This window comes from Choloepus didactylus, chromosome 10 (genome assembly GCF_015220235.1).
Source record: "Choloepus didactylus isolate mChoDid1 chromosome 10, mChoDid1.pri, whole genome shotgun sequence".
Taxonomy (NCBI): domain Eukaryota; kingdom Metazoa; phylum Chordata; class Mammalia; order Pilosa; family Megalonychidae; genus Choloepus; species Choloepus didactylus.
In genome coordinates this window covers 31,078,399-31,091,091 of record NC_051316.1, presented here as the reverse complement: position 1 = coordinate 31,091,091, position 12,693 = coordinate 31,078,399, and the positions used below count along the sequence as shown (strand labels likewise).

Below are 12,693 nucleotides of genomic sequence, written 5' to 3'. Positions count from 1 at the left end.
CAACCAATTTGCAGAATCACAAGTGAAAAATGAAATTATTGTCAGCCACTGAATTTGGGGGTGATTTATTGTGCAGCATTATAACCCTACACGAAATTTTCCAACCCCTGGTCCTTACACCCACCCACACACATTACCCCTCCCTCCTTTGGTGCACACATTTATGAATTGTGTTGAGCTAGTTGTACACATCTGTCTGCTCTACCAGCCAAACACCTCTTACTTCTCTTTATAGGCTCAAAAATAGCATGGTGAATGGCACATATATAGTTAATAAATATTTATTGAACTAAAATTAATCCCCCAAATCTCCTTGAATTTCAGATTAAATTGCATCATTATTTTGCTATAAAGTCATATGTTTCTGCTTCCTAATAAATGTTCCAGCCCTTTACAAGTAGGCCATGCTATCAGAGATAGGCTTGCCTTTTGTTTCCAGATGCTTGTGTCTATTCTGAGAACCTTCTAACTGAATTGGTATCATTTCTAATTGGTATCACTGGTATACTCAGACAACAGAATATTTCAGTTTACTCCATAATTCTACTTTCTTCCAAGCATTGTGGAACTATTACAATAGAAGAGGTGAGATTTTGACTGCCAATATTGTACATTTATTAACAATGACTTGCACTTTAGCAAACACAATCTGTACAACTCTATCAGGTTAACTTCATGTTCAACCATTAGTGATGGTTACTTGTGAAGCTTCTGAAAAATATGTGAGTGTTTGAAATAATTAGAATAAGCAAAGTCTTAGAGTCAGAATCTAGAATATAGGTTACCGGAGGATTAGGTAGTGGTAGGGAATAAAGAGTCAAGGCTTAAAATATACAGAGATTCTATTTGGGATGATGGAAAAGTTTTGGTAATGGATGGTAGTGATGGTAGCACAATATTGTGAACATAATTAACAACACTGAATTATATATTTGAATGGGGTTAAAAGGGGAAATTTTCGGTTGTATATATGTTACTAGAATACATTTTTTTAAAATCCATGAAATTGCACAACACAAACAGTGAACGTGAAGTTAAATCATGGACTATAGTTAATGGTACAATTATAAATATGTGCTTTCGTCAGTTGTAACAAATGTTCCACATCAAGGCAAAGCGTTAATAGTAGGGTAGTATATGGGAGCCCTGTATTTTATGCATGAGTATTCTGTAAATCCACAAATTCTCAAAAAGCAAATAAACACAAAACAAAACAAAAATATATGAGTGCAGCCAGAACAAGATTCAGTTGACAGACTTGTCCAGGGTAAACGAGAGAGAGCAGTGGTTCACAAACTTCAGTGTGCATCAGGATCACTTGTTAAATGCAGATTCCTGGGCCCCACCTCCAGATTCTCTGACTCAGCAGGTCCAGAGTGAGGTCTGAGTACTTGCATTTCTAACAAGTTCCGGTGCTGCCGATGCTGCTGGTCCGGAGACCCCACTTTGAGAACTCCTGGTTTAGAAGAAAGGACACTATTAGAATGAAGAGTCACCTCCCTAATTAACCCCAGAGGCCAGGTCAGGTGTCACGTTTCTGGAGTCCTTCTGCTTCTCCTCTCATGGAATTCTGTGGTCATCAGTCCACTGAGGTTTGTCATCTCTAGACAGGGTACAGAGAAGCAAGAGTCAAGCCATGTGTTCAGGTGTAAGGACCACCCTCCATGCTTGTTCTGGTTCCTCTGAAAGCAAAGCATGAGGTAAGGCCCTGGATGCAGGTGGTTTCTTTGGGAGTGACTCCAGGAAGCAGGAGTCAAGGATTGGGATGGGGGGGGGGGAGGCAACTCCAACAAAAGGGTGCACTGGGGACATCCTGCAATTCTGCTGGGACCTCTGAGAACCCTGGCAGAATTGTTCCAGGGAAGGTGGGAGACCAGGGCATTTATCCACTGGTTCTTCTCCTATTGACTGAATATTGTCTTGGGGCCTTTAACTTTCCAGCACTTTCAGGCCAAGCCAGTTCCACCCCCCCACCGCCACCACTGCCAGAGAATAGTCTGGGGCAGAAGGTAAAAACTGCCAGGCAGGTAATTGAGCCATGAAACCAGGGAGACTGAGCTCCCATGGAGTGTCCCCCACAGCCACAGCAAAGTCAGAAGTGGATCAGTGGGGCATGAAGCAGACGCTAGAGGCATCTACCAGAGGGCTGCACGGTCCAACGTGCCAGAGGGCTCTGGATGCCGACAAGAGCTACAGGCTCTCCTTGTAAGCCCTTAAAACAAATTTTCTCCTGCAAAGAGCCTGGTGGAGCCCAGAGCTCCCAACCACTGGGCGGTTTCTCCTCAGCCCTGGAACTTTGCCTTATCTCATCCTCTCCTAGGCAACCAAGGAGAGTCCCGCTGCTCTGTCGCAAGAGCAGAGAAAAGACATTCTGCTTCACAAGTAACTGTTACTCATGGTTGAACAAGAAGTGAGCCCAGAGATGCCCTTTTCTTGAATTCTATTATTCAGTCACCTTTTTATAGTTCTTCTTCACACCAAATTTAATAAATCTGTCAGTGTGGGCCCTGGACCAGCAGCAGCGGCAGTACCTAGGAATTTATTGGAAACACAAACCAGGAAATCCTTGGAGTGGGGCCCAGGAATCTGTGTTATTTTACGAAATGATTCTGATGAATTGCTAAAGTTTGTGAAACACTGCTCTATAGGTCAAGATTCAGGATATATATTGACAAAAATCATAACCCATCAGTTTTCATCCTGATAAAAAGAGAATCATGGATTGCCTGCCATTACATTTACTAAGAAATGTTACCATCACTAACTGTATTTAATGTCGCTATCCTTGTCATGGGAAATATGCATGAAGTACTGAGTGTTCAAGGAGCATAATATATACAACCTACTCTCAAATGTTTAGAAAATAAATAAGAAGATAAATAGATGATGGTTGGATGGAGAGAGGGAGAGAGAAAGAGAGAGAGAATGATATAATTGTGTCAAAATTATAAAAGTTGATATATCTAGGTGCTGGGTAAGGGGTATGTTAGAGTTCTCTGTATTGACTTTGTATTATTTTTGCAACTGTCCTCCTGAAAATTTGAAATTATTTCAAAAGAAAAAGTTTTTAAAAAATCAAAAAACACAAGAAAATAGGGATGAGAGAAAATACCAGTCAACCTAGAATTGTATACTTGTTGAAAATATCTTTCAAAAATAAGAACTAAATTTAAAAATGTAAAGTAACAAAAAAAATGTTATCACATTCAGAATCAGGATGAGTTTCTCTTCTCTCTTTACAAACCACATGCTAACAAAAGTCTTCTCCTGTATACTTGCAGGGTGCCTGAGCAGGCAATTATCTGTTTCAAATATATGATATATATTCCAAATCCAAACCAGGAGGCATCTCAAGTCAGTTTTTCAGAAAGCCGCTCCTTGTCAGATGTTTACTTCTTTATATTGTCCTCACTGTCTCTGTCCTTCTCTCCCCATGAAAAGGTCTGTTCTAGTTTGCTAATGCTGTCATTTTGCAAAACGCCAGAAATGGATTGGCCTTTATAAAAGGTGTTTATTTGGTTACAAAGTTACAGTCTTAAGGCCATAAAGTGTCCAAGGTAAGGCATGAACAATAGGGTACCTTCACTGGAGAAAGGCCATTGGCATCTGGAAAACCTCTGTGAGCTGGGAAGGCACATAGCTGGCATCTGCATGCTCCCAGGTTGCATTTCAAAATGGTGTTCTCCAAAGTGTCAGCTTTCAGTGGCCATCTTCAAAATGTCTCTGTAAGCTGCAGCTGCTCCTCCTGTTCTGTCTGTGAACTCCTTTACATGACTCTAGTGATCCAATTAACACCCACCCTGAATGGGCGGGGTAACACCTCCATGGAAATTATCCAATCAAATGTTTCACTCACAGTTGATTGAGTCGCATCTCCATGGCAACACTCAATCAGAAGGTTCCAACCTAATCAACACTAATACATCTGCCCCCACAAGATTGCATTAAAGAATATGGCTTTTGGCAGGACATAATATATCCAAACTAGCACAGGGGCTCATATGGAAATGGAGCGCAGAAAGCACAAGCATCGTCAGTGGCTCATCGCTCTTCTGTCTTTACAAACAGACCTATGGACAAAAGATCAGGAAAGGCAAAAACATTCAGGCCTTATGACTTAGTAATTCCCTTCTCAACCCTGCCCACCCCCTTTAAAGACAAAGACAAGGATTTATGTTCATGATAGCAACAAAATGAGAGCCAATCTGAATAGACAACATTCTAGGAATAGCTACATATATTATAGCTCTACAGTCAAACAATGGCATATTATGCAGTCATTTTAAAAATTTTAATGAAGTGGGGAAATGCTTCTGATACAGAGTTAAACCATAAAACAATGTGACATTGTGTGTACAGTGTGGTCTCAACAGTGTAAAGAAAGGACAAAAGAATTCCAAGGAAGCCTAATGCGTCAAAATAGCTACAGCGGATACTTTTTGGTGGAGAGAGCATGCAGATTTTCTTGTGCTGTTTTAAACTTTCTGTACTTGCTCTGGAGTAGAGGAATAGGTTTAAGTTTCACCCCGCTGTGGGTAATTTACAGAGGAGGCATCCTCTTTTAATCCACTGGTTCAACAAAGATCCTGGGTCCCACCTCCAGAAACAGTCTTGTGACTCTTTGGTCACTAACTGTACTTATGTGGTGGACATTTGTCATGCTGTGTGGGTGCCCAGCATCTTTTGAACCCCCTTCCTCTCTTTGATGAATGCCCACCCCCCCTTATAGGAGTTCACCACCAGGGAAGAGGCAGATGTTCCCTTGCAGCTCAGCCTCTTGCCCTGGATCCTCCAGTCAAACAAACTCTGGTCGGACGTCCATTCAGAAGAGAGTGATTTGTTTTTCTTATTCCTTTATTTTGTTTGTTTAAAGTGTTTTGTTTTTTTTAACTTTTTGATAAAGTTTTTTTTTTTTTTTTTTAAGAGAGAGTGATATGAAGAAGAAGGTGCCATGGGGATTATGTCCTGGAGAGGGTGACACAGAAGCATCCGTCTTTGGGAGTGAGAGACTGTATATACAAATGTATACAAATGCACAATAGCCGGACCATATATGAAAATAGAACTCTGACCCACAACTGCTATAGCAACCAGTCTGGGGATCCAAACCACAATCTCTGCAGCAGTCTACAATCAGACCATACCTGGACTTCCCTTTCTTTCCCTATAAAGCCTTCCCACCCCTCTGCCTGCTTTGATTCTCTTCCAAACACAAGTGATGGTGGCTGACTTGCTGGCTGTAGCCCACTGTGACCAAATGGCCTCTGCTTGTCCTCATTTGGGTGGTCTTCGTTTATTTCTACAGGGGGCAGTGGTGAGGTCCAGTGGCAGCTCTGTAAGCTGCAGTATCAGGCCCTTGGGACAGTGGGGTCTTCACCGGGTGGTCCTATGGTGCCACTGACCCTCTGCCCCTTGCAGAGAGTCTGTGAGCCACCTAATATTCAGTAAGAAATTCCTTTTCTGCTTCAGTCAGCTAGGGGAAACTCTGATGCTTACAGACAACAGCTCTGACCAATAAACTCTATCTGAAACTGTTTACCTTTCAGAGCAGACATTTGACATCCCTCTAAGATCCGGGTACTGCGGTGAAAGCAGAGTGTGTGTGTGAGGGGAGGCTGCTCGAGCCTCAGCCATGCCCCCAGCAGGCACCATGTCAGTGAGCAGGCCTCACTTCATTGGCCGACAGCGACATCTGTTTGCTTCCAGGCTCTCTTTGGAGCAGGTTGGAGCTGTCAGGGATTCAGTGCCCCCTGGGAGCAGCCCTTGACAATGACTGGCAGGAGCTGGTGAACAAACACCCCAGCTTGCTTACTCCTCACATGGGACAACTCTGAGGCACCTGTTTGACTTTCTGCCAGACTTTCCCTGGGGGAGAAGGCTCTCAGTGGTAACTTGTTTGATGATGTGCCTTTTATTGGCTTCCTTCCTGGTGTCCATTCCCGCTTTCCTAGAGGAGCTATCTGGAATCACCTTCCGTATTGAACCACTCGCATTGAGTCCTCACAACTGCTAGCAGTTGAATCCTCGTCTCAGGGTTTGCTTCTGGGGACACCTTCACAGATTTGTAAATTTTATGATCATTGAACTTGGTCAGTTCTAGTCCTTTCCTAGGATTCCCCCATGTTATGTTAAGTGCTAATGATGTTCAATAATTATTATTGACTGATTAATCGAACTATGCACTTAAATTATATCGAGTTTTTCCAACTAAGTGATCTTTTGGCAGCTAGTAATATTTTTCCACTCCTGAACTTAACCTTTTCTTTCTCTAACACCAGAAGAAGGAATAGTGTGAGCAATATGCTTTAGGTCAGACTTACAAACCCAGACACCTTCAGGGATGAGGCCAGTAATGTTTGTAGGGGGAGAGGGTGTGTGGCCTGGGAAGCATTCAAATACAAGTTTTCTGAAAACACCACGCAGGCTGAACACAGCATCCCTGTTCTGTGAGCCATCAGGTTTCAACCTCCAGGTTTAGATCTTTTGTAATAACAGCATTTCTTTCTGTTTTGTGTGTTGGTCTTATTTTCCCAAGGACCGTCTAAAAATTGCCTTTATCGTAGTCTTGGGTACACAAAGCCCAAAAAAGGTTGATAATGCTTCTGGAACTTCAATTTTGAATGCACTTGCCTCTACTTAAACAATCTGACTTACTTTGATAATCAAAGACATTTTGCTGAATGTGTCTGTCCTTACCTCCTAAGCCATCCCCCTCTCTTTATCCCCCAACCCCACAGGTCTTTCTGAGGGGGAAGCACAGGGTGACTGACCATTTTGGTTTGCATGGGACTAAGGAGGTTTGGGGATGTGGGGCTTTCAGTTCATTTTGAACTTTCAGTGCAAAGACTGGGCAAGTTCTGGGCAAACCAGGATGGGTTGGTCACTCAGAGGTAGAGGTGGACCTCAGTTGCCCCGTCTGTACTGTCCAGCCCTCCACCCTAGCCACAGCTGCTTGGACCATAGCAGACAGCTGACCAAAGAGAAGCCAGTCCCCAGCCTGGGCTGAGCCAATCAGATTTTCTCTTTCTAGAATTGGAGTGGATTGGTCAGAGGATGATGGGCCTTTCAACTGAAAGGTCAGGCAGAGCCAGGGCCCAGTTGTCCAGTGGTTTGCAAAGTGGGTTGAAATCATGGGGAGGCAGAGAAGCTAAGAGAGACCATCCATTAAAAGACAGCAAGAGTCCTTAAGGGTGAAAGACTGAATGCATTCTCTCTCGGATTGGGAACCAGACATGGATGTCCACTCTCGGATTGGGAACCAGACACAGTCCGCCTCTGTTCCACATTGACCTAGAGGTTTTAGGGATGTTCACTCTTACCATTTCTGGTCAATGTTGTACTGGAGGTTCTAGTGAGGGCAATTAGGCAGGAAAAAGAAAAGTCATCCCAGTTGGAAAAAAAAGAAAACTATATTTTCATTTGATATGATCTTATATATAGAAAATCCCAAGGAATCCATACACCAAACAGACAGCCAAAATCCCTATTAGAACTAATAAATGCATTCAGTAAAGTTGCAGGATACAAGATCAATATACAAAAATCAATTGTATTTCTATACGCTAGCAATGAACAATCTGAAAAATGAAGTAAGGAAATTAAGAAAACTTGCCATTTATGCTAATATCTAAAAGAATAAAATTTAATGTCTTAGTTTCCCAAGGTGCTAAGACAAATACCAGACAATAGAGTTGGCTAAACCAACAAGAATTTATTGGCTCATGGTTTCAGAGTCAAGAAGACTATTTTCCTCCCAGGGTCTGTAGCATTCTGACTGGCCAGGAATCCTTGGGTGTCACAGGCCAAGAGGGCTTTTGTAGCCAAAGGACCAAAGAAAGCACAGGACACATCCTGAGACACGAGCTTTTATTATGGGGCTTACCTGAAGGGTGGGGAAGTCAAGTCATGTTGCCCTGAAATCAGGAGCTTCTCTGAATGGATTCAGGAGCTGCTCTGAATGGCGGTGTGTTCAGAGCACAGTGTGGAAATAGTCTGCACTTTAGGGAACTGAATAAGCTGGTTATAAGGGCTTGACATTCCAATGGGTATGAGAGCATAAGGCGGGGAGCAGGGTCATGCAATGTAGGGAGGGGTTGATTGTAATCAACAGGGAGGAGGGGAGGATTATAGATTATCTTATAGATAACAGTATCTCAGGGAATCTCAGGGAGGAGGTAGTTTTGGGTATAGATTACAGTTAGCAACTGATATTACAAGGAGAATAGGTCAAACATTAACTGTCCTAGGTCAAGCAAACTGCTGTGTGCAGTCTTCAAGGCACTTGGGGGCCTGGGGCTCCCACATTGGGTTTCTGGGCTTTCCCATCACATGGTGATCTCCTTTCCTTTCTCTTTTGGAGGCTCATTGACTCTCAGCTTATGGCTATTCCCCATGTTTTTGTTTTTTCTTTCTGTAAGTCCTCCAGTGATATGATTAAGATCCATTCTGATTCAGTTGGCCACATCTTAACTAAAAATAACATCTTCAAAAGTACCTATTTATAATGGATTCACATCCACAGGAATGAATTAAGCACCTGTTTTTTTGGGGGGTGGGGTACAGAGCTCAATCTACCATACTTAGGAATAAATTTAACCAAGGAAATGTAAAAGTTGTACACTGAAATACTGAAATAAAGAAAAGAAGGTCTAAATGACTGGAAAAATATGCCGTGTTCGTGGATCAGTAGACTTGATCCTGTTAAAATGGCAATGCTCCCCAAATTTATCTAGAATTCAATGCTACCTGTATCAAAAACCCAACTGACTTCTTTGTGAAATTGACAAAATAATCCTAAAATTCACATTGGAATTACAAATGACCCAGAAATGCTAAAACACTCATGAAAAAGAACAAAGTTGGAGGACTCACACTTCCTAATTTCCAAGCTTACTATAAATCGACAGTAATCAAGACAGGGTAGTATTCACATAAGGATAGACATGAAGATCAATAAAATTGAATTGAGAGTCCAAAAAATAAAACCTTTCTTTTAGGGTCAATTGATTTTTCAACAAGGGTGACAAGACAATTTAATGGGAGAGAATATTCAACAAATGGTGCTGAGGCAACTAGATATCTACATGCAAAAGAATGAAGTTGGCCCCTACCTCATACCACAAAAAAAATTAATTCAAAATGGATCAAAGACATAAATTTAAGTGTAAATGTAATATTAAACACTTAGAAAAACAAGGGTAAAGGATCTGAATAGACATTTCTCCAATGAAGATATACAAATGGCCCATAAACACGTGAAAAGATGTTCAACTTCATTAGCTATCAGGGAAATGCAAATCAAAACCACAATGAGAGGCAATTCCTCAAACAGATACTTCTCTACCAGTGTTCATAGCAGCATTATCACAGTAGCCAAACAAATCACCCAAGTGTCCATTAACAGATGAATGGATAAACAAAATCTGATACATCCATACAATGGGATAAAGAGGAACGAGGTACTGATTCGTATTACAACACGGATGGAGCTTCAATACATTACGCTAAGTGAAAGAAGCAAATCACAGAAGATCACGTATTGTATTATTCCATAGCAAATCCATAATGACAGCAAATAGATTTGTGATTGCCTGGGGCTGGGGGAAGAGGGGAAGTAGGGAGTGACTGCTAACGCTATGGGTATGGGGTTTCTTTTTGGGCAAATGAAATGTTCTGAAATTGGATAGTGATTGATGGCTGGACAACCCTGTGAATGTAGTAAAAAGCTGAATTGAATACTTAAAGGGGTAAATTTTATGGAATGTGAATTAAACTCAATAAAGCTGTACATATATATGTATATATATATGCAGCTTTATTGAATTTAATATATATCTATATATATTAAGTATATATATATATTTTAAGGCAGGAGAATGCAGCTGACCCTGGGGAAGGAGGAGCAATAGAGCACACATCCCAGGTGAATGGAGCAGCTGGGCCTTGCCTCATGGGTCTCTAGCTCCATTCCCATATGGCCAGCTCCACTGGGTTCCGTCTCTGTGGGTATCTGAGACTGCATGGTGAATTCTTTCCATAACCCCTTCTGTACCTGAGCTGGTTCAAATGGGTTTCAGTTGCTTGCCCCTAGGCAATTTCTGACTAACACGGTATGGTTTCGGGCCTCAGTTCGTATTCTAGCTGATCAGCTGTGGTCTTGTCACACCTCTTCTCTTGGGACATCAAGGCTCCCAGGCTCAGGCTTTGGTTGGCTAAAGTAGAAGTCAAATGTAAACATCACCCCAGACAGGAAGCAGATGTATACCTAGATTTCACATTTATGATAAACTTATTCATGCAGGAAGGATGTGGCTGGATCCAAAGGGGTATAATCAAATCTTTCCTGAAAATGAACAGCTTTCAAAATGATGAATGCTTGTTTGAAATCTGTCCTGTGTCTATTGGGTAGCAAACAAATTGGTGCTTCAGATTCCTGATCAGATTTGCCTTGAAATTCTGATGTCTTCTGCCAATGGAATTAGGTCCTAACCATGAATTATTTAGATGGTTGTTTGACTGAATTCCTGCTGTACAGCACTACTCATTTGAACATGAATATGTAATATTGTTGCTGGGGATTTCTTCAGAAAGAAATCTTTATTTATAGATGTATTGAGTGAGCTCAGGGCAACAGTCTTTAAAAACTAATTTCAAATGTTTGGCTTGCAGAAGTAACCTTCACCATCTGTACAACCAACACTGAAAAAATTCCCCATTTCCTTAGGATCCTTTGTTGTGCTCATTTAATTCAGAATGTTTTCTGTGTTTGAGAGAAACTTTTATCCTAAGGGCAAATCATTTGGCACATTGTGTCTTGATTGTAGGCGACAGTGTCTAGTTTTTTCTGAGGTTCTTTTATTCAAACATGTTTTAGTCCACTAGGCTGCCGAAAGCAATATACCAGAAATGGGCTGGCTTTTACAATGGGGATTTATTAGTTTACAAGCTTACAGTTTCAAGACTGAGAAATGTCCAAATCAAGGCATCATCAGGCAATGCTTTCTCCCCAAAGACCAGCTGTTGGCAATCCTGGACTCTGCAGACATAACGGCATCTGTCAGTTCTGCGATGAATAACCTATTGGTCAGCTGCAAGATGAGAAACATAAGGGCATGCATTGAGTTTTCATGAAGCTATATTGACACTTTTTGCTCTGAGATAATCCCCTTCCTAACTTTTTGTTATTAAAATATTTTCCTTTTAGGAGCTGGTGAAGAAATTAGAAGGCAAGAATTTCATATATATTATATATGTACTACGTGTGCATGTAAATATATACACATGTACAAAATAGGCAAGATATATATAATAATACAGGGTATGGATATGTAACTAAGAAGTTAGGATTTAGGGGATGATTATGATTACTGAATCATTATATAGATATTCCTTTTTACTTTCTGCTAAATTAGAGTATACCAAGGGAAATACCTGAAATCTCTGAACTGTAATCCAGCTGCCTTAATCTCTGATAATGATTGTACAGTCTTCATCTTGTGATCTTTTGATTGTAAAAACCTGGTGACTAACCCTCACTTTTCCTCCCTTTATCCACTTTTTTACTTGTGAAACTTGTATTCATAAGGGCAACCCCCATAATGCTAAAGGAGCAAACTGAATCAGCCAGAACTAACCATAGACTTGGTTCTAGCTCAGTTCCTCTCCTTTACATTCATAAAATGGTTTCTGCCTGGACTTGATATGAGATGGTAATAACCCCACCTCCCCTCCTTTCTGCTTATACATGCCATTGACATGGTAATGACTCCATTCCCCCTTGTTTGAATCCATAACATCCTCGAAATTCTCAGACTCAGAGAGGCATTTTTAGGCCAACAGCCATCTGTTCTCCTGCTTTGCATCCAGCAATAAACTCTTTGAAATCCCGGTGTCATGGATTGGCTGTTATGCACATTGGGCAAAGAACTCACCACTTTTGTCTGGTATCAGATATACGTTATATATTATTACATTGATGTTAATATAGACATTTGCGATGGTGAGATTCATGTGTCAACTTGGCCAGGTGATGGTGCCCAGAAGTCTGGTCAAGCAAGCACTGGCCTAACCGTTACTGCAAGGACATTTGTGGCTGGTTAATAAACCAGAGGGCTAGTTTATTAAATCATCAGTGAATTCATTGCTTCTGTGGCTGATGACATCAACGAAGGGCATGCCTTCTGCAATGAGGGAACTCAATCAGCGGGATTTAATCCAATCAGTTGAAGACTTTTAAGGGATAAGAGAGAGAACTTTTTTTCTTCAGCCAGCCAGCCTCTCCTGGGGAAACCCTGATCGGAGTTGCTGGCTCACAGCCTGCCCTATGGAATTTGGACTTGTGCATCCCCACAGTTGCTTGAGACACTTTTATAAAATCTCATATTTATGGATATCTCCTGTTGGCTCTGTTCTCCTAGAGAACCCTAACTAGTACAACATTCATGTCTTGTATTGTTCAGAGTAATGGCTAACTGCTTGTGGGGCCAGGCAGAAAGGTTCAAAATTCCAAGACTTGAGAATAGAAGTTGTTCCTCTCACATAATTATTCCACAAAGAGTAGACCATTGATAATGCTGTGTTCTGCTGAATTTTCAGCTGGGACTCTGAGAACTCGGGTGCTTAGTGTCTGACTTTCATCATGTGTGTTTGGGAAGCAGATGTCTCTTGCCTCTGCTCACCTCTCTTGTACCCTCA

At 41.4% G+C, this 12,693-nt stretch overlaps 1 protein-coding gene across 1 annotated transcript in view; it reads left to right on the top strand.

The window, feature by feature from the left end:
• The window catches only part of GOLM1 (golgi membrane protein 1), a 182,373-nt gene that overhangs the window by 27,449 nt on the left and 142,231 nt on the right, over positions 1-12,693 (top strand). The window lies entirely within an intron of this gene.